Genomic DNA, 22,537 nt, shown 5'->3' on the forward strand with positions numbered 1-22,537 from the left:
GGTAGAGGTCCAACTTCATCCTTTTCCATGTTGATATCCAGTTGTCCCAGGCCATTTATTGAAGAGACTATTTCCCAATGAATTGTCTTGGCACGTTTGTCAAAAATCAATTACCATAAATGTATGGGTTTATTTCTGGTCTATCGATTCTATTCCAAAAATCTATATGTCTATCCTTATGCCAGTATCACATTATCTTGATTACTGAAGCTTTGTATTAAGTTTTGAAATCAGGAAGGGTGAGTCTTCCAATCCTGCTCTTTTTCAAGATTGTTTGGCTATTCTAGGTCCCTTAAATTTCCATATGAATTTTAAGGTCAGCTTGTCAATTTCTACAAAAACTCCATCTGAGGTTTTGATAGAGACTGCATTGAATCTATAGATCAGTTTAGGGAGTATGGCCATTTTAACAGTAGTAAGTCTTCCGATCCATGAATATGGGATGTTTTTCCATTTATTTAGATTTTCTTTAAATTATTTCAACAATGTCTTCTAGTTTTGACTAGTATCAGTTTTACACTTCTTTGATTACATTTATTCCTAAGTATTTTATTCATTTTCATGCTATTGTAAAAGGAATTATTTTCTTAATTTCATTTCAGATGGTTCATTACCAGTATATACCAACACAATTGATTTTTGTATATTGATCTTGTATCCTGCAACCTTTCTGAACATATTTATTATTTCTAATAGTTTAGTGGATTCCTTAGGATTTTCCAAAGCCAAGATCATGTCATCTGCAACTAGAGATAGTTTTACTTCTTTCCAACCTAGAAGCCTTTTATCTTATATTCTTTCCTAAGTGCCCTGGCTAGAACAATACTGAATAGAAGTGATGAGAGTATACATCCTTGTCTTGTTCCTGATCTTAGGGGTTAAGCTTTCAGTCCTTCACAATTAAGTATAATGTTAACTGTGGGTTTTTCATAGATGCCCTTTTCAGGTTGAAGAAGATCTGTTTGATTCCTAGTTTTTTGTTGTGGTTTAGTTGTATTTTTTTTTTTATCTTAAAGAAGTGTTGGAATTTATCAAATGCTCTCTCTGCTTAAGACATACCCTTTTGCACTTGCATTTCTCTTTGTATTCTCTCCCTATACTATCTCCATAGCTCAGTATTTCTCAACTTTGCAGGTCTCCACTTCAGGGCAGTCCTGGGCCATCCTATTTAAAAGTCCCCATCTACCACTATCTCTTCCCCAGTCCATCTACCATATAACCTTCAAAGCACTCAGCCATTATTATTTTAAGTACACGTTTTGATAACATTTGTATAAGGTTTAGTATTTGCCAGCATGTATTCCTCATTTTAATTCTCACAATACCCTTGCTAGGTAGGTGCTATTATGACCATTTTACAGATGTGGAAATTGAAAGAGAGGTTAAGTGTCTTGTTCTAGGTCATGCAGTTTATAAGTGGCAGACTCAGGATTAAACCCAGGACCCCCAGCTCCCATTAGAGGCCATTTTCTTAAACATCTGCTATCGTGCCTATCAATACCTGTTCTTACTTACTTCTTACCTTATTTGCTGTCTATATACAAGCATTGCCAATCTCATTCACTGCTGTATTTTTAGCATCTAACACCATGCATGGCTCAATAAATTCAATGTTCAATGTGTTCAATAAATATTTAATGAACAAATGGAACACTGGTCTCAAGATGCCCCACAAGAAAAGAGTTCCACAGGACTCTGGTAAGCACTGCCCACTACATGCACCCATGGTGATTCACAAGGCTCATTTGTTCAGTAAGGAAGATTAACTTTAATGTTTTCCGAATTCATTTGAGCACAGACCCATCTTCCCACCCCTGTCCCCACTGCATTAATAGTCTAGGGACTGTGTTCCAAGGAACACACTTTGAGGAATACTGTCCCAGAGAGGCAGTTCAGATAGCACAGTTCCTGGAAGGATGCTTCCACTCCCTTTCCGTGGCTGGCTCTGCTCTCATCTCAAAAGTCTAACTTAGAGTCCCTAAAAGCTCTCTCATAGCCACAGCTCGGTTCAAAAGGAAAACTCCAGTCATAGAGGTAGCTTTAATTCCTCAGAGATCTGGTTTGTTGAATGTGATTCATACAAATTCACCCTTCGCAATGTATTTTAACCTATTCTCAGAATGCAGGCAAAGCCAATGATGTGTTAACCACAAAACGGTTATGTTTCTTTCCTAAACACTTACTGTAATGCTGATATTTAAATCATGGCTTCAGATGTCGAATGACTTCAAAATCTTCATATCTCAGCTCTCTGAGTATTCAAGGTTATCTACGTGAACTCTTTCTGAAAAAGGAGAAAGAAAATTTCTACTTTGATATCTAAGAAAGAAAATAGTAAACAATGTAAGACGACTGCATGTAGGAACAAAGCAGGATACACTGCTGTGAGGAATTTTCTGTTCTAAAAAGCTTTTTCCCTTTCAATAATTCATTTACATCAGTGACTACAAATTATAGGCAGTGGTTAGCGTATTTTTTAAACCTCTTATAAAAATACTCAATAAAAAGAATACAATTTTTTCCTTTATCTTAAACTCAGTGAATAAAATCATTTCCAGGTGATAGTTTTCCAAAGCTCTAATTTTTCTGTGGTGACTGAAATTTTATATATTTGGTCTAAAGGCAAGAGTTATCTTGAGTAAATATGAGTATTTTCTAAAATACAAATTTATATCAGACCCAAATAAAGGACTTTGGGAAAGAAGCCTTGTAATAAAGGGACATTTGAGAAAACAGAGGAGAATGGGTTAAAACTCATCAAGGAGTTGGATAGGTACAGCCAGAAGGAACTGACAAAGCCTGATTCCTTAGAAAAAGAGAGACACTGGATAAAGAACTTGGTCTATGCCATTAATTCCAGGCAGAGAATATCTTCAACATTTATTTTCTTCAAAGGCTAGGGAAGGAGGGAAAACTCAACAATACTGGAAGTACAACAGAGTAGGACTAAGGCAAACATACACCTCCCAGGGTGATTTTCCTAACTCCGTATAATTTGTATACAAGGCAATTTGCGTGGTAACAGACTCATTCCTTATGCTTAAAATGGCTGACTGCCTGTGTGGCATTCTGAAGACAGCCTGGAAGATGGGTACCGAACTCAAGCAAAGCTCCACCCCTAAGATCCTGGACTCAAGAGGAAAACCCCTAGGTTTATCGGTTGGTTAGCGGTTAGTTGGTTAGTGGTTAAGACAGGGGTGGCTTTGGGAAATCTTATGTTTTAGGCTACTGACACTCTTCCTCCTATCTCTGCCAATGTCTGTTCAGCATTTCCTTGTATCACGTTTAAAAGTCATCTTAGGAAAGAGTTCATTCAAGCACAGAAGACCCTGAACTGGAGGGCAGCCAACAACACACCAGCACTGTAAAGGACCAGAGCTGGCGTCAGCTCTTGATTTTTAGAAGCATATGGGAGGCATGGTGTCAGAGCCCATCTCACCTTGTGTACAGAGAAGGGGGTTCACCCCCAGAAGCCCAGGCTGAGACAACTTATAAGGAAATCAGCCTGTGGTGATGAGGGGGTGGAGGGGAGTCAACCCATGTGAAGTTCCCACAAAGCAAAAAACATTATTGTCACCACTGCTTGGTGAGACTCAGACAGCTATGAACTCATTACTTGAAGCCACAAAGATGGTTGCGGTAAACACAGACAAACTATTGGGTTTAAGTAGACTGTTTTTGGTGACAAAAAAAAAAAATCATTTGCCCTCCTCCCCCACAACTCTGTTTATTACTAAAAAGCTTTGGCGCCTTGTGAACTGGGCTAGACCAATTTAAGCCTCTCTTTCCCCTGGGGTTCCTCCTCTGTCTACTAAACTGGGGAGGAATTGGCTGGCTTTAGAAAAGGAGACCCTCTTTCTGTACTGGCCACAAAGGAAGGAAAAATGAAATTATTCAAAAAGGAAAAAGGCCAAGAGAACCAAAAGAAGCCAAGAGGCAAGGGCAGGAGAGGAAACACTCAGCTCTCCCTCCTCTTCAAGAGCTCTACTGTCTGTCCAGACTCATACATCGTCCTTGGCCCACGTCCCTCAACCGCCCTCTAGAGCAGGGGTTCCCAAACTTCAGTGTGCAGAAGGATCCCCTTGTGACTCGACTGTGGATCGAGAAAGAAGAAAATCTACAGTAGGGATCATGAGCCCAAGGACCAAGAAGGAGTTTGAAAGGCCTGTCCCTGAAACACTTGAGTTCTAGGAATCTGGTTTGCCCAAAGACAAAGGAAAACCTCAGTCATTAGATAATAAAACTTCAGAATATAGTAAGTGACAGGAAAACAAAACAGTAAATCAGCTTTCATGCATTCAAGATAACTTGGGAAAAAGAAAAGAACAAGACCACCATCAGGAATGGGTCCAAATTAAATAACAGGTTGAAGTTAAGTAACAGGTTGAAGTTTAATAAACTAGTCAAACCTGTATAAAAGCAGAAAAAATTCCAGAGGAAAACAGGGCCTTAGGGAAAGGAGAATCAATATGGTGAGTACAACAGGAAGAGGAGTTCAGCTCAGGGTCAGACCCCTAAGGTCTTGTCTCATCTCTCCAGGGCTCTCTCCACCTTTCTAAAGCATTTCTTCCTGGTCAAAAATGAACTTTCGCTTGACTTTCAGATGATTATCAATCCCTATGCAAAAACTCTGACGTGACTTTGTGACTCAGTCTAGACCAATTACATCTGGAGGGGAGATATCCAGAGAAAGGTGCACTTCCATCTTAACATTGCAAAAGACTTCCGTTTGATAGGAGGTGCCCATGGAGGTGCCCACGGTGAAGGGACGTTTTGGGAAGTTTTGTTCACATACTACTTAACTCCTACAGTCCAGAGCATTAGGCAGAGTCTTTCCCCTCCACCAGGCGGCCAGCCGACAGACTCCTTTACAGACTGTGGGGATGAGGCTTCCAGACACCCACCTTTTCCTGTGGCTACTTTCTCCCATATTCCTTCCCTGGATGCCCAGAGCAAGAAAAGGAGGTTCTTTAAGACACTTTCACAGAGCTATGGGCACGTCCTCCCTAACCCCAACAAATGCCTCCAGTTTCTAAGAGGCCTTCCTCGACCGTCTCACTTCCTCCTCAGGGACTTTTCTCTCTCCTGAATTCAGGCCAAACACCTGGTTACAAGTGACAAAAATAGTTCATTCTCAACCATCCAGGGTTGGATTAGCCATGGCAATAATAATAATAATAATAAAATAGTAATCATTTTTATTATTTGAACATTTGTAAAAAATAAATAAAATGTCTCCAAATCAGCAAAACCGTGTGCCTACTAGAAGGTATCCCTTGACCAGAACTACACAATAAGCTACAAGCATCGCCATGGGTCTGTAATAGCGTAGCGACAGCCTCCTTTGATCACCTCTCAGACAAGTCCTTACTATATTGGTGCCCAAGGTGTCATTCTACTAACAATAATTCCAGGACCACACAAGTTGATGGAAAAACCATTAGTAAGTGACTGGACTGCCATGTGTAGGAGCCAAGGTTAGAAGCAAATGAGTGATGACAACAGTGGGAAGGTGCCCTAGGAGACAGGGCAGCAAGGACACTGAGGGGGAGAGGCACCCTTCAAAGACACTGGACCCACTGTGACGCCTTTAGAAAGAGGAAAGGACAGTTCTCCACGACACTCTAAGGCTGCCTGGGCTTCATTTTAATATTGGGGGAGGCAGGCGTACAGAAAGCTTGGATAAAGAACCAGTAATAGACCATTTTAAGAGTACTAACTAGTCCATTTTATTTGTCAAGTAATTTCTTGGAGATTTTGTGATCCTGAACTATTATGCTTGTAATATTTTTACCCATTAGAATGATATCCACAGAACATCAAATATTTTCCTAAATACTATATTTTTCACTAAGTCAATTTTGGTAATTTTAACCAAGTATATAGTAAATGCATTTTGAAGTAAAATTTGACTCTGACAACCTTTTTGAACTCTACTTCTCTTAATCAAGAGTTACCTGTATTTCATATATATTTTCTCTAAAACGAGACTGTGGGTTTTTATAAGCAGGACTCTGATCTTTACTGTATGTTTTTAGTATTTCATAGGCATGAGTCCAGTGGTCAACAAATAGATGCTGAGCGACCGACAGGGATACCAGTGGGCAAAGGGGCAGCTCATTCCCCCTGTGAGGACTTCTGGCAATCAGCAGGCCACCAGCTGCGGGAAGATGCTCACAATCAAAATAGCAACTGACGTGGGGGACACATAAAGGAGAGGGAGCTAAAATAAGCACCACAATCCTCCCTGGTGAGATCCAGAAACGCCACCACCCCTCCGTCCTTGGGGATATCTTCCCACGGGGACACGTTTCCCACTTTATGGGCTTTATGCTTCTATTGGGTGGGCTTCCCATATATCCCATTACAGCACAAGTTCTTAAAAGGCCATGTCAGGTCCTCATACATTGTCAAATATGCTCCTGCAGAACCCAGAATTCAAAGGATGTAAGTATTATCCAAAATCATAAGTAGAAAAATTAAGTTAATGAGCAGAATTCTCAATTTTAAGTTCTCTCACATATTTTTTTCAAAATCTTTGGTGCCTCCTACTATTTGCCTAAAGCAACTACAAAATGAATAAACAAGTAGCAAACAAACATTGAAGAAAAATTCAGCTTGCTGTTTGATAGATAGACGTGCTTTGAATATGATTTTATATTGTTTACAGAACCCAAATATACTGCTATGAGTCCCTCAAAATTAATTTGTTGAAGTCCTAATCCCCAATGTGATGGTATTTGGAGGTGGGGCCTTTGAGAAGTAATTAGGTCATGAGGGTAAAGCCCTCACCGTGTGATTAGTGCCCTTATAAGAACAGACATAGAAAGCTTGCTTATTTTCTCTCTCCACTATTGAGGATATAGCAAGATGGCAGCTGTCTGCAAACCAGGAAGTGGGCCCTCACCAGGAACCAAGTCTGCTAGTACCTTGATCTTGGACTTTCCAACCTCCAGAACTGTGATAAATAAATGTTTGTTGTTTAGGACACCCAGTCTATGGTATTTCATTATAATAGCCCGAACTAAGACATATAGTAAGAGCCAATTTTATACTTACTAATTAAATATATATATACACACATATGTATACATACACACATACATCACACACACATATACACATATACATAATTATAATGACAAAACATAATATGCTAAGTTTCAAAACAGAATGCAATATTTCAACATTTCACATTTCCTCTAATGTGCCTCAGAGAGTATGACTCTCTCCAAATGTCCTTAAACCTCAACAAGTCTGAAAACCACCACATGAGTATATTTTTACAGGCAGTTCCAGGAGGCACTCTAGATGTACAGCCACCACAACAAAAAGAGGGCTAAGACCCTTCACAGAATCAAGTACTTACTGTTCCTGTCAGAGGCAAATGGGGGTCTCCCAGTGGATGGCAGTGGCTCAAAGCAACCCTGATGTCGTGACCGCTTTTGGACTCCTGGACACCAACAGTCTATCCATGCACTTCAGCAACTGGTGAGGGCAAGTATTTTTTATTGTCCTCTACTGGCTTCACGTGGGCATGTTTTCATGAAAATAAGATGATTATGGTAGGCCTTGCTCTTTTTGTCCTAACTGAACAACAAATACCAAATTTAAAAAACTTATTGATATTCCAACTGTGTTTGATAAGAAAAATATACACTAAAGGCTGGAATTCATTCTCCCGCATACTCTGCCTATCAACCCTCATGACGGGTAAGGAGGTAACGGGTCGTCACAGACTCTGGGTCCCCTCACCTCCTTCCTCTCATCTCTGAGTAACATCTTCTGGGTGCCTGTTACAGAAGGGTCTCGAGAGCTTCAAGCATGAGGAGCCCCTTTTTAACACTGACATTTTCTCATATCCGCCCCATGCCAGCAGTTGGATGTTTAGTAAGACAACGTTGAAAGGCTACTAGGAATTCCATAATGCCTATCACAGGTTTACATTCTATAAGTCCCAGCACTTAGGGGCGTTTAAAGTAACAGTGCTCTTGTGAGACATGAGTTAGCCCGCAGACAATGCGTAGAACAACACCTTCACTCCGGCGATAACTCTGAAGCTCAGGAGTGAAGCAGCACCGTGTCAAAGCCGGGCACACACACGGGGGCAGGCCTACCCCGTCCCTGAGTGGGCACAATGGACCTGTTGCTGGCTGTGTGCATGCTCACTGGTCCCCAGGACCGCGTGCTGTAGCCCAGAGGCGGTGGCCCCAAAACACAGAGGTAACTTGACTGACTCCCACAAACCACAGGTCCTAAATGGGAAATCCAGGTCAGGCCTGTCCTTGGAGAGATGGCCACTGTAAAGAAATGTCAGGAAAAAAGTTGCTAAGCAGTACTAAAAGAAACCATTTTTGTATGGCAAAATAGCAGTACTTAGAGAAATCATTTCTGAGATAGCAACAACGAAAGTAGGTAGAGAGAGAGAACTAAAAATCTTGTGCCAAAACTTCTAACCCAGACATAGTGACCAAACTATGGCGGACTCAACCCTTCAGATGGAGGAAGCAGGGTCTGAGGGTGGAGGCCAGTGCACCTCAGAAATCACAACCTCCTCCTGAGCCTCCAAGAGTAAAAGAAATCAGCAAGCTAGACCAGAGAACTGATGCCGCTTCAAAATGTGACCTGAGTCACCATCTGTGTGTATAAATACATGCCTTGGAGGATCATCAGCAGGTGGATGTTACTCCACTCTGGTTCTCACTGTTAACTAAATTTTAGTCAGTCTTTGAACAGGAATCTAGAAACTGACAGCTGTGAAAGTGGGACCAATGCATGAAAAACACACGTTTTCAGAGTATGCGGGTAAAGTTTAGTTATTAACAACCACAGCAGCAACTAATAGTCCTATAGCACTTAACATTTGCCAGGCACTGTTCTAAGCACTATATACATATTACCCACTTAATCGTCACCACTAGTTGCTATTACTATCCCCATTCTACAGATGAAGAAACTAAGGCATAGATAGGTCACCCAAGGTCACACTGGTGGTTAGCAGCAGAGTTTGGCTCCCGAGTTCTCATTCTTAACCACTGTGCTACACTGCACCATTGGTTGAAAAATAACATAAAAGCTTCGAGAGAGAGAAAAACCTTTTCACTGGACTCTACACACTTCACAGTTAGTATCTCCAAGATAAATCTATATACCTTTCAATAACCACAGATTTGTTCCTGGCTTTTCCGCCTAGGGCGAAATGGATCTTCATCACTGTGAAAGTCCAAACACAGTTTTACATCCCACACCTGGCGGGTGACACCCTATTGTCAGGAGAGAGATAATAGGAATCTCTCCTAGATCTTGGGGTGGGGCTCACCCACCTCGCGCAGACGCCCATGAGCCTGCTACACGTGCACCAAAGTCCCACTAAGGGAAACCATTCCCCTTGAGACCAGTTTAATTTAGTTTACCACAACCACAACCACGTCAACAGATGGGAACTGAGCATCCACTGAATATAAGGCACTGCCTTACACACAGAGGAGCAAAAAAGAAACTCAGGCAACAGTGAAGTGTTGAAAGACTTTTAAGTAAAAGTAATTTAAAGGTTCAAGTAGAAGAGACCGGAACACAAAATTGAGGAGAGCAAAGGGGAGAGAGAAATCCTGAGGTTTCTTTTCAAGGAGGAATACCACCCTGGGCATCAGCCCTTGAGGATTCAAAACAGAACAGGGAACTCTCACACCTTCCTGGAGGGGATGGAAAATGGTACAGCCACTTTGGAAATCAGTTTGGCAGTTGTTTTATAAAGTTAAACATATACTTACCATATGACCCAGCAATCCCACTCCTAGGTATTTATTCAAGAAAAATGAAACCATATGTTCCAATAAAAACCTGTACATGAATGTTACGGGAGTTTTATTCATAATTACCAAAAATTGGAAACAACCTAAATAGACTGCAACTGATGAATGGATCAGCAAATATATCCACACCATGGAATACCACTCAGCAATAAAAAGAAATAAACTACTGGTAACACACAATATGGGAGAATCTCCAGTGCATTAAGCTAAGTGAAAGAAGCCAGACTCAAAAAGCTAGATACTGTATGACCCCATTTAAATGACATTTGGGAAAAGGCAAAACTATAAGGACAGAAGACAGATCAGTAGTTGCCAGGGGTCAGCACTGAGTGGAGGGATTGATTACAAAGGGGCACGAGGAATTTTTTAAGGTGATAGGAATTTATATTTTGATTATAAATTGGTTACACAATTGTATGCGCTTATCAAAACCCATAGCTGTACACTTTTAAAAAGAATGAATTTTACTATATGTAAATTATATATCAATACATCTGACATTTTAAAAGCAGCTCAGAACAATTATGCCAACAAATTGATCTCACGGAATGGGCTATTATTATCTTCTATGAGGATCTACAAACCATTTCTCCAGCTTTCTCAGTTAACTCTTACCCCCAATTTCTTCTCATACAATATTTATAGGAAGATTATTGGTTGCTCATTTGCAGGAGAAAAAGCTCCTTTAGCCATATAAAATTTCTTAAAGTAAGCTCTAAGTGTTTAGATAATTATGGGAACTCTCCTGTATTAAAAATAGACTTGAGTACGTGGCTCTTTTGCTTCGTGCTAAATATGGGGCTGCTAATCACTGAGGAAGAAGCCAAGCAAGATTCCAATGGCTCTGTCCATCTACACAGATCGCCACTATAAGACCGTTAAATCACCAAGAAGTTCAGCTTCTGCAAGCTCTATGTTGAACTACATTGAAAGTAAACCAAGGTTACTGCTGAAATCTTTAGGCAAGAAGTAAATCGAAGATAAACCTTGACTGTTGAAGCGTGAACCTTTAGTAGGGTGGGAGAGTCAGAAACTTCACTGCACTACTGAACAACATAACTGCACTAGGATTTGGTCTACATACACAGGCCAAAAACAACCCGAATGACTCTGGTTCTTTCCCGCGTTCCAGAGCCAGCAGATACGTCTTGATTGCCTGTGAGTGTTAGGCATGAGAGACACAATGATATACCAAAGTCCCCGTGGTGATGGAGCTCACAGGATAGACAAATTATAAGTAAATGAATGGACAAATAAACAAACTTATCAATCAATAATAGACTGAATGTCAGTTAATAAGAGCTGGGAAGGAAAAACAGGGTAAGAGAATGGGGGGCTTCTACTCTAGATAAAGTCATCAGGTGTCTGAGGAGGTAACATTTGAGCAGAGATCTGGAAGAACTGGGGAAGAAAGCTGGTAAGCGTCTGGAAGGAGTTCAGGAGGAGGAAAGAACACGCATCAATTCTCAAGTCTTGAGATGGGAGTGTGACTGGTGTGCCCGAAGGACTGGCAAGGTGGCCAGTGTGGCTGGAGCGGAGTGAGGGAAAGGAAGAGAGCCTGGGGAGCCAGCAGGGAATGCTGGTCAGAGAGAGCTGAGCACAGATCACACAGTCCTGTGCCAAAGAAGGCCTTGGGGTTTTATTTGGAGTTACCAAAAGTCACTGCCGGGTGTGGGCAAGGGAGTGACTTGATCTTGACTTAGTTTTAAAGAACCACTCTAGTTGCTCCAAGAAAAATACACTTTGGTGGTAGGTAGATGGGGAAATGGACAAGAAGAAGCAGAGAACTTGATAGGAGGCCACCGCCGCCATCTAGGCAGAGAGAGTAAGCCCTGGACTGGGTGGTGACAGTGGAGGAGATGATAAGTGGCCAGACTGGACAACTGGGTGCATGATGGTCCCATCCACTGAAATGGAAGGTGCTGAGATGAGGAAGGTTAGTTTCATATCCAATACCAGCCGTCTCAGTTGCTAGAAAATGTGTATTATATTGCTATTACAGAGTTAGGTGAATTAAACTCTAAAAAAGGTTAGTTTGACCCAAATAACATCAACCTTAAGACTTTAAAAGCTTGAAAATGGAAAGAGTTGACTCAGGACCAGTTTAGACATTAATTTTGCCTTGCAGTAGCATCCCCACCAACTAGGTTCTATACTATATACAGCTAAGAAATGGATTTTCTGTAAGAAACTATATACTCCATTAGTGAACTTTCCAGGAAACAAAGATTTCCAGTGAAGCTGATAAAAGCTTCAAAGCTTTCTACAATGTATCAACAATGCTTTGAAGAGCCCCTTTAGTTAACCCTTGCTAAAAGAAAAGAATGTCAGCAGGACTGTGGAGTATAGATATTCTTTACCATAGTTACAGTATAAAAAAGCTTTGTTCAATGGAAAAGAGAAGTCAAATTATAAGAGTCTTTAATTGGTTTACATGTTAAAGCCTTTTATACAAACACTTTGCTCGACGTAATCCACATCAAAGCATTTAACCACTTTACAGATTATTTTCTTCAGCTGCCCTAAGATTTCTGTGTTGAGGAAGCTCTTTCTGAGTTTTATGAAGCTCCATTTAACCTAGAAAGAGGCCAGAAACAACACACAAATGCACAACGGGACCGAGTTTGATTCTTCTAGGTTTGAGTGAGGTACAGTAGCAGGAGAGCCAGCAAAGCTCGGCTTCCGCATTCTGGGACTCTGCACACATCCCAAATCACATCTGCTTCGTCCAAGACAAGATTCGTGCCCAGGATCCAAAACACAAGGAAAAGTTTAAACTGTTTTGATTGGAATAACTGTAGCCTGCTAACATGCATAGTGTCTTCCAGGAAGATATCAACTCCCATATTTTCCATCTTTTCCTCTCTCTTTCTCCCAATTCGACCCTAAAAGCAACAACACAGAGCCTGGTGGAGAACCAGATCAGACACAGTTGGGGACGCCAGGCACAGGGACTTCTGTAGACAATAGGCACAGACATCACTTTTAATCCATTCCTGGTGCCAAGATAAGGTTTCGATGCAGTTGGAACCATCCAAACTTGAAACCATCTTATAAACTTAGTCTGCTTTTGATTTTTTAAAAGGTTTACTTAAAAGAAATCAGTTCCCAGTGTAACCATACTCATCCAGCTCTCCATCATCAGCCAAGAGAAAAATCTCCTTTTAGTCACGTAAGGGCCAGGCAGGTGACTTAAACAGCTTCCCAGTATTTCCTTTTGGTAACATTTCTGAAGTCCTTTAATGGTTTTTGAGGTGTTTTCCTACCACACTATATCTCTTAGAATATACTCTTGGAGAGATCTGTTCTCAAAACAACTCACTGTTTTGTTCTAACAGATTCTTTACTCATATCTGAGTTTGGTAACTTTTCCCACAGTATAGCTATTAAAGACAGATTTTTCTGGCTTGTTGCTTTAAGACATCAAGATGTATACTGCTTTGTTAATCTGGACTTAGGATTTCCTTTCACATAGCCCCTCATTGTTACACTAACCAGATGTTTCTGCTTTTTTTCAGAAGACAGTGGCATTGGGCCTTTACCCAGGTCATCCATTCAGATATTTACCTTATTTCTTCCCAGTGGCTCCAGAGAAATCTTTTCTGTTTCTGTTTTTTAAAAATCTCAGAGTTAAAACATACATATACCCACGCAATGTCAAATCTTCTGCCAAGACTGAATTAGTGTGGTTTTTCTCTTTGGACTCATCTATAATAACCTAAAGATGTATTATATCTGGATTCTCAGAGGTCTGTTAAATATTAACCATGATGATGTGAAACGTTAGAAAACTGGGTCAGTCTTAACCTCCATTATTAATCCAGTCTGCTATCATTTCTTGTTGAGATTCTATAATACATTCTGACACTGTCAGTGACCCATTTGAAAAGTTAATGAAGACTATAAGCTCCCTCTCCAGAAATATTCCAAAACAAAATGGTGGCTAAAATTGCTGTTCTGGAACAGGGGTCAGCAAACTGCAACCCATGGGCCAGATCTGACCCACTGCCTATTTTTGTCAATAAAGTTTTATTGGAACACAACCATGACCATTCATTTCCATATTATCTATGGCTGTTTTCATGCTACAAGGGCAGAGTTAAAGAGTTGTGACAGAGACCATATGGCCCACAAAGCCTGAAACATTTACAATCTGGCCCTTTACAGAAAAAGGCCCACTTCTAGTCAAGAGCTTTAAAATCAATGACTTCTAAGACAACGATTGTAAATCCCCCTCCGTGTGGTTTTGTGAAGTTACTTAAGTAGAATATCATGTTCCTCAGGATAAATATTAAATGACAAAATTACACACAGTGTCTGAGACTCAGTAGGCAATGAATATATGTCCCCTTCTTTGACTTGGCAAGCTCCTCCTGAGCCTTCAGTACCTGGTTCAAATGTACTGAATTCTCCCTGCAGAGTTGGACCTTCCCTCCCCTTGGCTCCCCAAATTATTCAACACTGGCTCTGCCATATTCTCATTATCTAACCACTTGTCTTTCTTCCCATCTAGAATGTGCATACCCCTGGGAGAAATGCCATATCTTGTTAGCTTGTTTCCTCAGGGCCTGGCACACAGCAAGATCTTAGCAAAGATTTTTTCAAGGAATAAGTGAGTGAAGAAATAGCAAATCAACATTGGAAATATTCTAAATTCTAAAAGAGGCCATGCAAAAATCATTAATAATATATTAGTAAATAATAACAGGCTTCCTAAACTGAGTTTCACAAATAATGAACACTTTTTTGGGGATCACCAATTTAAGGTTATAACTTGCTACACATTAGAGCAGTTTTATTGAGCCAGGAAAGGGCAAGTTAACACTCCAACCATGTGTAGGTACAAAGAAGTTCCTCAAACCCAAGGAAGCAATAATGACTCTTGTTTAAACCAACAACTTAAAAAAAATCTCTAACCAAGCCTCTCATCTTTGAATGACAATGTAAAGTATGATATTCTTTGTCTACAACAAGAGCCTGAATTTAAGATTTCTAATTATGGTGATATACTTTAGCATAAAACAATTTCTTTGAAAAGACATTAGTTTTGGTTTTCATGGATTTATTTAAAAAAGATTCATTCATTTAAAAAGGAATGAGGGGCCAGCCCCGTGGCCTAGTGGTTAAGTTTGGTGCATTCTGCTTTTGCGGCCTGGGTTCAGTTCCCAGGCGTGGACCTACACCACTCGTTGGCGGCCATGCTGTGGCAGCGACCCACACACAAAATAGAGGAACAGTGGCACAGATGTTAGCTCAGGGCGAATCTTCCGTTCCTGCCCTCACTCTGGTAAATGAGTTTAGGAAGATCTCAGAATCATTTTGACAAGATTCTTCTTTGAGTTATTTACAGTCCATGAATTTTCCATTATATTATATTCCATAAATAACCAAGAGGGTCTTCTGTTTCCAAAATAGAGACAGATTTCCATATTGGACTGTTTCCTATGCTGTTACAACAAATTACTATATAGTTGGTGGCTTAAAACAACACAAATTTATTATCTTACAGTTCTAGAGCTTAAAAGTATGAAAAGGGTCTCTCTGGGCTAAAAGTCAAGGTGTTGGCAGGGCTGCATCTCTTCTAGAGCCTCTAGGGGAGAATCCATTTTCTCACCTTTTCTAGTTTCTAGAGGTTGCCTGCATTCCTTGGCTCGTGGCCCCATCCTACAACTTCAAAGCCGCAAAGGCCGTGGAGACTGGCATCACTTATACTGACTCTCCTGTCTCCTTCACTTCAGAAGACCCTTGTGATTATAGCGGACCCACCTGGATCATCGAGGATAATCTCCCCATCTCCAAGTCAGCTGGCCAGCAACCTTAATTCCCATTTGCCATGTAGCCTACAATATTTACAGCTTCTTGGGATTAAGACATGAAACGCTGATTCTTCGGGGAGCTATGATTCTTCCTACCACACACATCTTTGTAGCGATCAGGTGAACGAGCCCAGGTCACATGTATGTTCCAGTGTGAAACCTGGAACAACATGACTCCTAGAAACCAGTCCTCCCCACTTGCTAGAATGTTACTCTTGCACATGCAGTCCCCCTACGCCTCACAGAAGCAGACCACCTCTGTTCTTTACCAGTCCCACCTAGGAAATTGCCATTTCCTATTCATCAAACCATGTTCTAACCACACCCTCAACTGTCCTAAGAATAAAACCAGTGATTTTTCTCCCTTCTCCACCAAATGAAGGGAAAACTGTGCCCTTTCCTCCATCCTTCTGTTCTAGTGAGGGATAAAACCCCCTTGCCCAAGTGTTACACAAAGATTTTAATTACAGTAAAGATTTATTTATCTATGTCCTGTTGCTGTGTTACCTAAACATACATGTGTTCATTCATTCTTCTGTTTTTAAAGTTCAAAGAATAGACACGTGTGTGTTTACGCACACATGTGTGTTATATAAACTCCTTGAGAGCAAAGACTGTTGAACTTGCTAAACAGAGACACTTAGTAAATACTGGTCAGCTAACCTCCAACCCAGGGAGCTTACTCAGCAGCCTTTGACCATGACAATAATATAAGGTGTTTCTGGGACTATACACAGAGTCTTGTACAGATTTCCTCTCGTCAAAGGTAAGTGGAAAGAACGGTGTGCTGCGGCTGGCTCCAGTGGGACAAGAGAGGTCATTCTGGGCCCTGAGCTGTCAACTTAGGGGGCCAGGGCTGCTGGCTCTTGGAACACTGAGCTGGATTCTTGTTTGGGGGAATTAGAGCCAGCTCTTCTGTTTTTGACAACAGGCTTTGGCCACACATACGGCTCCATTTCAGCTGGCACTCGCCTAGGATGTAATGCCCATTGGCTGTATGGAACAGATTTTCCAACTCTCTTTCCTACTGGCACACAGTCGTGACCCTTGGGTACTGGAAGCATCTATTGAGAACCAGCTCTAGTCATTTGTACTAGAGTTTGTCTCAGATCATCAGAGCCCATCTGTCCACTAGACAAGAAATCACTCACCTTAGAAACATTTCAAAACAAAGGTTTATAAAATACCTTGATCAACTGGGTGTTTAACCACTGCTATTTGTGATCATTCTGTAAATTTCAAATAAAAAAAAATTAAACTTAGGAAACAGACGGAATTATATTGACGCTCTCTCCATGTGACTCTCCCAGACACCCAATGTCCTATTCTACAAATTCTTCCTCTTCCCTTTTACCCCTCAGCTCAGCTGCACCCTCGTCCTGGGAACACAGATGCCGTGTTCACTTCCCTCCCCCAAGGAATGCTCCGAGACATAAGAGGTGAAAAACACTGGAAGATTTCCACTTTTATTGCTCCTTTATTCTGCCAGGCACTTCAAAATCCCCAAGCCAAGTAAACATTCTATCAGGAGAACCAGGCCTTGCTCAGACCTGAGTGGTTTTAGTGCCACTAAAAGTGACACCTGGGACATAGTTTCATGGGCTACTTATTGTTATCTCCCAAATTCCATGAGCAAAGAAGAAAGAACCGCCCTTTCCATTTGAGCGCTGTTATTTGCATTCTTGGGTAAACTCTGTCTGAAGCTCATTCGTGTTTGATGCTCCCCTCTACGTCCATCATATGTTCATGCTCCACCTTCAACCTCGAGAACCCCAAAATGTGCAAACAAGAGATCATCCTGCCTAGTTCCCTCATCTGTGGGGGAAGAAATGCTTGTGAGAAACAGGTTAACGTCACTAGAAAGTCATTAGTCTTTGTACTGGGACAGATCTCAGCAGGGAAGCCAGAGTCTGCCACATCTGGAAGGCAACATGTCTAGATTCTTCCTGGAGCCCCCCATTTGTGAAGGACGGCTGTATGCCAGAGGGAAGCTAAGAGATGGTTCCCTGGCAAATTAAGTCCAGCACAATGTCTAGCACTAACCTTGAGTACAGAGAACAAGTTTTGTCCAAACAGAAATAACTAAACGTAGTAGAAGCCTCAAGAGTCTGGTGATTATTGAACCGCCAGTGCCCTCCCAGCCCTTTGTTTCTCCTATGGTTGTCCTCTCCCATTTTAGGACAAAGGGACCATGAGTTGATTGAAGCTGAATGCATGGCGACCTCCTGGCAGTGGTTTTCTTGTCACAGCCCATATATAAAATTAAAAACACCTGGGTTTATAGTTGTCTGAAGGCAACAAAGGGATTATCTTGCTCCACTAACTTTTACCGAATTCTCAAATGTAGTGGTGAATGCATATGGCATATCCCTGTGAGAAGAGAAGCAGCGAATAAAGCCACTGAAGCCATGTTTTAAGAAAGATTGGCAATCTCAATCTACACGCTCTATTCCTCTCTGCATCAGATGGGACTTTATTAAAGATTCTGTTAGAAAAACAATAACCTAAAACAAAAAGCATTGAGCGTAAGTTGGCAGGTCCAAGGATGAATGATCAGACAGCCAGACAGTTTCTAAACATCTATGTGTTGGGTGTGATGCTAGAGGACAGTGATCCAGTCCGCCCTGCACAGAAGTCCTCACCTGAGGAGACCAGCACCTAACACACACCATCCGGCACACGCTCTAGTATGATTCTTGTCCAGTGGGTCCAGAAGCCCCCTCCCCACAGGTGCACCTGACCCAGCTGGCTTCTTAGAGGAGGCACCTAAACGACATCATCAGTGACTAGTCAGGTTCAGCCTGATGAGAAGGAAGGGGAAAGGCATTCCAGGGAGTAGGACCAGCACGTGCAAGGCCATAAGGTTGAGACTGAGCCTGGGCTTTTCAAAAGACTGACAGCAATTATGCATAACTAGGACACGGTACAACGGGGCGGGGGGTGGAAGCCTGTATCAAAGGCTCTTCCCTCTATGCCAGGCTGAGACTCTAGACTGACATCAGCCCTAAGGTGACAGCCAAAGATCTAGGCTCTAACAAGTGTATCACGCATTTCAGAAAGGTGACAGAGTTCAGTGCAAGATCAAGAATGAGCAGGCAACGGGGGGGAGGAGAACGAGTTGATGATGAGGCTCCCGACCGGGCTGGCATGCCTGGCACTAGCTGCCGGGCTCGCCCCCCACAGCTGTCATGGGCGGGCGGGAGAAGGGCAGGGCCGTGGGAGAAGCGAGGAGCACTGCGGGCCTGACACGGGTGAGCTCCCCGGGTGGGGGCCCGGAGGGAGGAGGATTTTGACTAGTGAAATTGGGAAGGGGATGGCACGAGGAGAATGGCACTCTGGTGGAGTAGAAGAGCGTGACAGGGCCGGAAAGTGAGACTGAGGGCCTGTGTGGGAGAGGAGGGTAGACAAGATGGCAGCAATCGTGTGACACAAATTGTGAGCTTCACAAATACTTGGTGACGAAGAGAGACTCTAGCTACCTCAGCACAAAGCCTGACACGCGAAGGCGTGACAATTTCTAAAGTCAAAATGATGTGTGTGTGTGTGTGTCTGTGTCTGTGTGTGTGTGTGTGTGTGTGTGTGTGAGAGAGAGAGAGAGAGAGACAGGAGAGAGAAGAAGAAAAGGAGCATAAGTCCATGGTTTCATTAAATTAATATCTCATAACTGTCTCAAAATTATTCCTCAGCTAACGAAAAGGTAATTATTATTGTGCCATAAAGTCCTTGTACCTAAAATTTCCTTTCCTGATAAACTCACTTAGCATGGAGGTTCTGGAAAAGTCTGCCTACCACCCTCGTCCTTATGGTCATCTGGGAGGGGAAGCCAAAACACCGAAACTTACCCTCAGGGCACGGACTCAAAGATATTATTAGATCATCAGAATTAGATTTGACTCTGCCATCAGCCAGACTTCTTATCTGCTACAAATCAAATTATGCACATTGCAGAAAAGCTCCTCTCTGTGCTCATTCATTCATTTAAACAGAGGCAGGCTTCTTAGACAGGGCACCTCAGCCCCGTCTCAGGGACAGACATTCTGCCTCCACCTGACTCACCACACACTTCCTCTCAGATCTGACAGAGGGGAAGACTCAGTTGTGACAACCAGCGCACGCCCTTCCTGCCAACCCCCCCCCCCCCCCAGCCCACAGCCCATCAGAGAGGTTTCCTGGGTGGGGCTGGAAAACACAGCCAGTAAAACGTCCTGCCATGGACACCAATGCTGGCTCTTGGCTTCTGCTTCCCTTCCACATCTCATTTGTAAGCATCTTGGAAAGAATCTTCTATGTGTTAAGTAACGGACAGGCACAGCTTAACCTATGGTCACCGATATGGTGACAACACAACGTGCTGTGGGTTATCACACCCCACAGACCAGTGGTCAGTGAAGACAGCAGCTGCTGTGTCAGCCCAGCGAGAAACTCAGGCATGAAGACTGGCCCTGTCCCCAAGGAACTTTTGGTTTCGTCAGGGAGATGCACTTATTACCTCATTCAGTAAATGTTTATTGAGCACCTACTATGTACCAGACACTGTTCTAGGAGCTTGGCATAAAGTAGCAAACAAAACAGAAGGAAATCCTTTGCCTCATGGCGTTAATACTCTAGTGATAAGTGAGGAGACAACCTCACACATAATTAATAAAAGGGACCAAACCAATAACATAAGGTAAGAAAGAAGGAAGATTTAGAAGGAAGATGGAGGAAACACTTCTCGCAGGAATAAGCGAGGCATAATGAGGAAACAGGAGCATCAATCTTTGTTAAAACTCAAATATGCCTTTCTAGGCTCAAGGACATATGATCTCCAGGGACGGCCACGGGACATTCAGACATTTTAAAACAGTGATCACATTGTGTTTTCTCTTGTGTTAATGACTACTCCCCTGCCGTACCCAAGGGATGGTAGTGGGGAAGCTTGGCCATGGGAGGCAGATACTGGGGTTCTAGGGGGGTAGAACAGGTGGGGTTCAAAGGTCATGTTAAGATCCTCCTAACAGTCAGGTTTATAATCAACTCATGGTAATCCTCTCCTCTCCCTCCCAACCTAGCAAAACACACACACCCACTTCAGACAGCCTCTTATCACATTCTCCCCCTGGGTGGCTCCTAATTGTCATTTACCCTGATTCGCCTGCACTGAGACCTTCACTGGGAGCCAAGTGCAGGCTGCTCCTTGCCTGTGCCTGGCCCTCTCTCTCCAGGGCACTCTGGGCTCCCCCTCTGCCCTGAAGCACTCTCTGAGCACCTCAATACCATGGAAGTAAGTCCTTTCTCTCCGGACAGCCCTCCAAGGTCAGGAGGGGTGAGAGGGAGCCATTCAGGAAATATGCTTGACAACGAGAGTTTCAAGAAAGTCACCCCCAAAGCATGAGAGACGCACCAGAAATTACAAGTGCAGGAATCTAGCTGAATCTCTGCTTAATTTTTCAAATGTGTGGAAAAAAAAAAGAACCCAAATCTTCACTTTCTTTGGGCCATCAGTTGAGAAATTATAGAATTCCTTTTGGCTGGAATGGACTTAGAAAACCTTCATCCCAGTGCAGCCAAGTGCCCATTCTGCAACATCCTCATCAGACAGGTGTGCAGTTTCTATAGAAGTATCTCCAACAACAGAGACCTCCCTCCAGGCAAGGCAACCTATTCATTAGACAGTCAGATGTTTCCAAAATTCTCTTGATGTTTCTTTATATCCTCAGCCCATTGGCCCTAGGACTGATTTGGCTAAAAAAGCGATCAGTATGAACTTAAATATGGTTTCTTTTTAACTATAAATCCAATCATTAAGCAGAGCAATTTGAAGAAGAGGGGAAAAATAAATGGATAATCTGAGAATTGGCGAGGAGGAATTGTGATTGTCCCTAAAACGAAATATCGTGAAGAGATTTTGGAAAGACAGTCTTTCGGGAAAGAGTAAGTGAGCTTTTGGCTGAGGTTCTCGGAAAGAGGAGGACTGAGGGCATCCAGGTAAGGAATTCTGGCCTGGATAGGATAACCAGCTTCAGGATTAGGTAGCTGGGAGAGAAGAACTGCTCCTGAAACCCAGAGAAAGAACTGGTCTTGTCGAGGTGAGGTCAGTCCTCATGGGTCTTAAATTAGCTGGGGAAGGGGGTAAGGCAGCTGGTCATTAAGTTTTATCAAATTTATGTGTGATTAAAATGAGTGCCCACACTTGAGCTGTCTTTCTATAACTTACATCTTGGAAATTCTCACAGTCTCTCTAAGTGTGGGGATGTCACAGCACAGGCAAGGGAGACGTGGCCAGGGATTCGGTCTGAGGAGAGGAGTAACTGTGTAGCTGGGTCACACCTTCATCCTCAGGTACACCTACCTAGAAAAGCTTATTTAAGAATAATATGCTAAGTTTTGTTAAAAAAAAATTACAGTACTAAATCAGAAAAATACCTGTTCTTTTTTGTGAGAGAAAATACCCAAAACTCTGTTTTTTGTTTGCCACCATTGCAGCCGGCCTCCACAACAGTACTGCAAACACATTCTGAAATCATCAATAATTACCTTTTATCGAGTTACTAGAAACTCAAAAAGAATTCACCATCCCTTCATGGGCTTCTCCTTTAGTTTTGGAAAACAACCAGTCTCCAACGTAGCTAGAATCTGGAAAAAAGAAAGTTTTAGAATTATAGGATATAACTTCCAAAGCTGAGAAACACATACATATGTGAGATGGAATAAGTTGGTTTGTGCTTCAGTTAACCTCTGAAAATACTGGAGTACATCCTATCAATATCCCTCATTCCCATATGACCTAGCACAGTAGAACTGGAAATTGACACATAATGTCTATAACTCTAGTCTTTTTCTACTTGGTAAGTTAAATCATGACTAAAATCACCTTGATTGAATCCACTTTAACCTGACCTAACTTGAAACATTTGCCATCGCTACTGT

General features: G+C 42.2%; 1 protein-coding gene across 9 annotated transcripts in view; it reads right to left on the reverse strand.

Annotated features, from left to right (window-relative positions):
* The window catches only part of SVIL (supervillin), a 229,081-nt gene that overhangs the window by 164,728 nt on the left and 41,816 nt on the right, over positions 1–22,537 (reverse strand). For 4 of the 9 annotated variants that reach the window (XM_087420662.1, XM_087420667.1, XM_087420665.1 and 1 more), the window contains exons 2-3: positions 22,145–22,243; positions 2,184–2,284 (exon numbers count right to left, since the gene is read on the reverse strand). The exons of 2 other annotated variants lie outside the window; for them this stretch is intronic. The gene's annotated coding sequence lies outside the window, so the exon portion shown is untranslated. Of the gene's footprint in view, positions 1–2,183; positions 2,285–7,369; positions 7,489–22,144; positions 22,244–22,537 lie in introns of all 9 variants that reach the window. 3 more of the 9 variants (XM_087420661.1, XM_087420664.1, XM_087420663.1) reach the window with 3 other exon arrangements.

Source organism: Ceratotherium simum, chromosome 32, assembly GCF_057802395.1.
Source record: "Ceratotherium simum simum isolate JZ-2026a chromosome 32, ASM5780239v1, whole genome shotgun sequence".
In the NCBI taxonomy this organism is placed as follows: domain Eukaryota; kingdom Metazoa; phylum Chordata; class Mammalia; order Perissodactyla; family Rhinocerotidae; genus Ceratotherium; species Ceratotherium simum.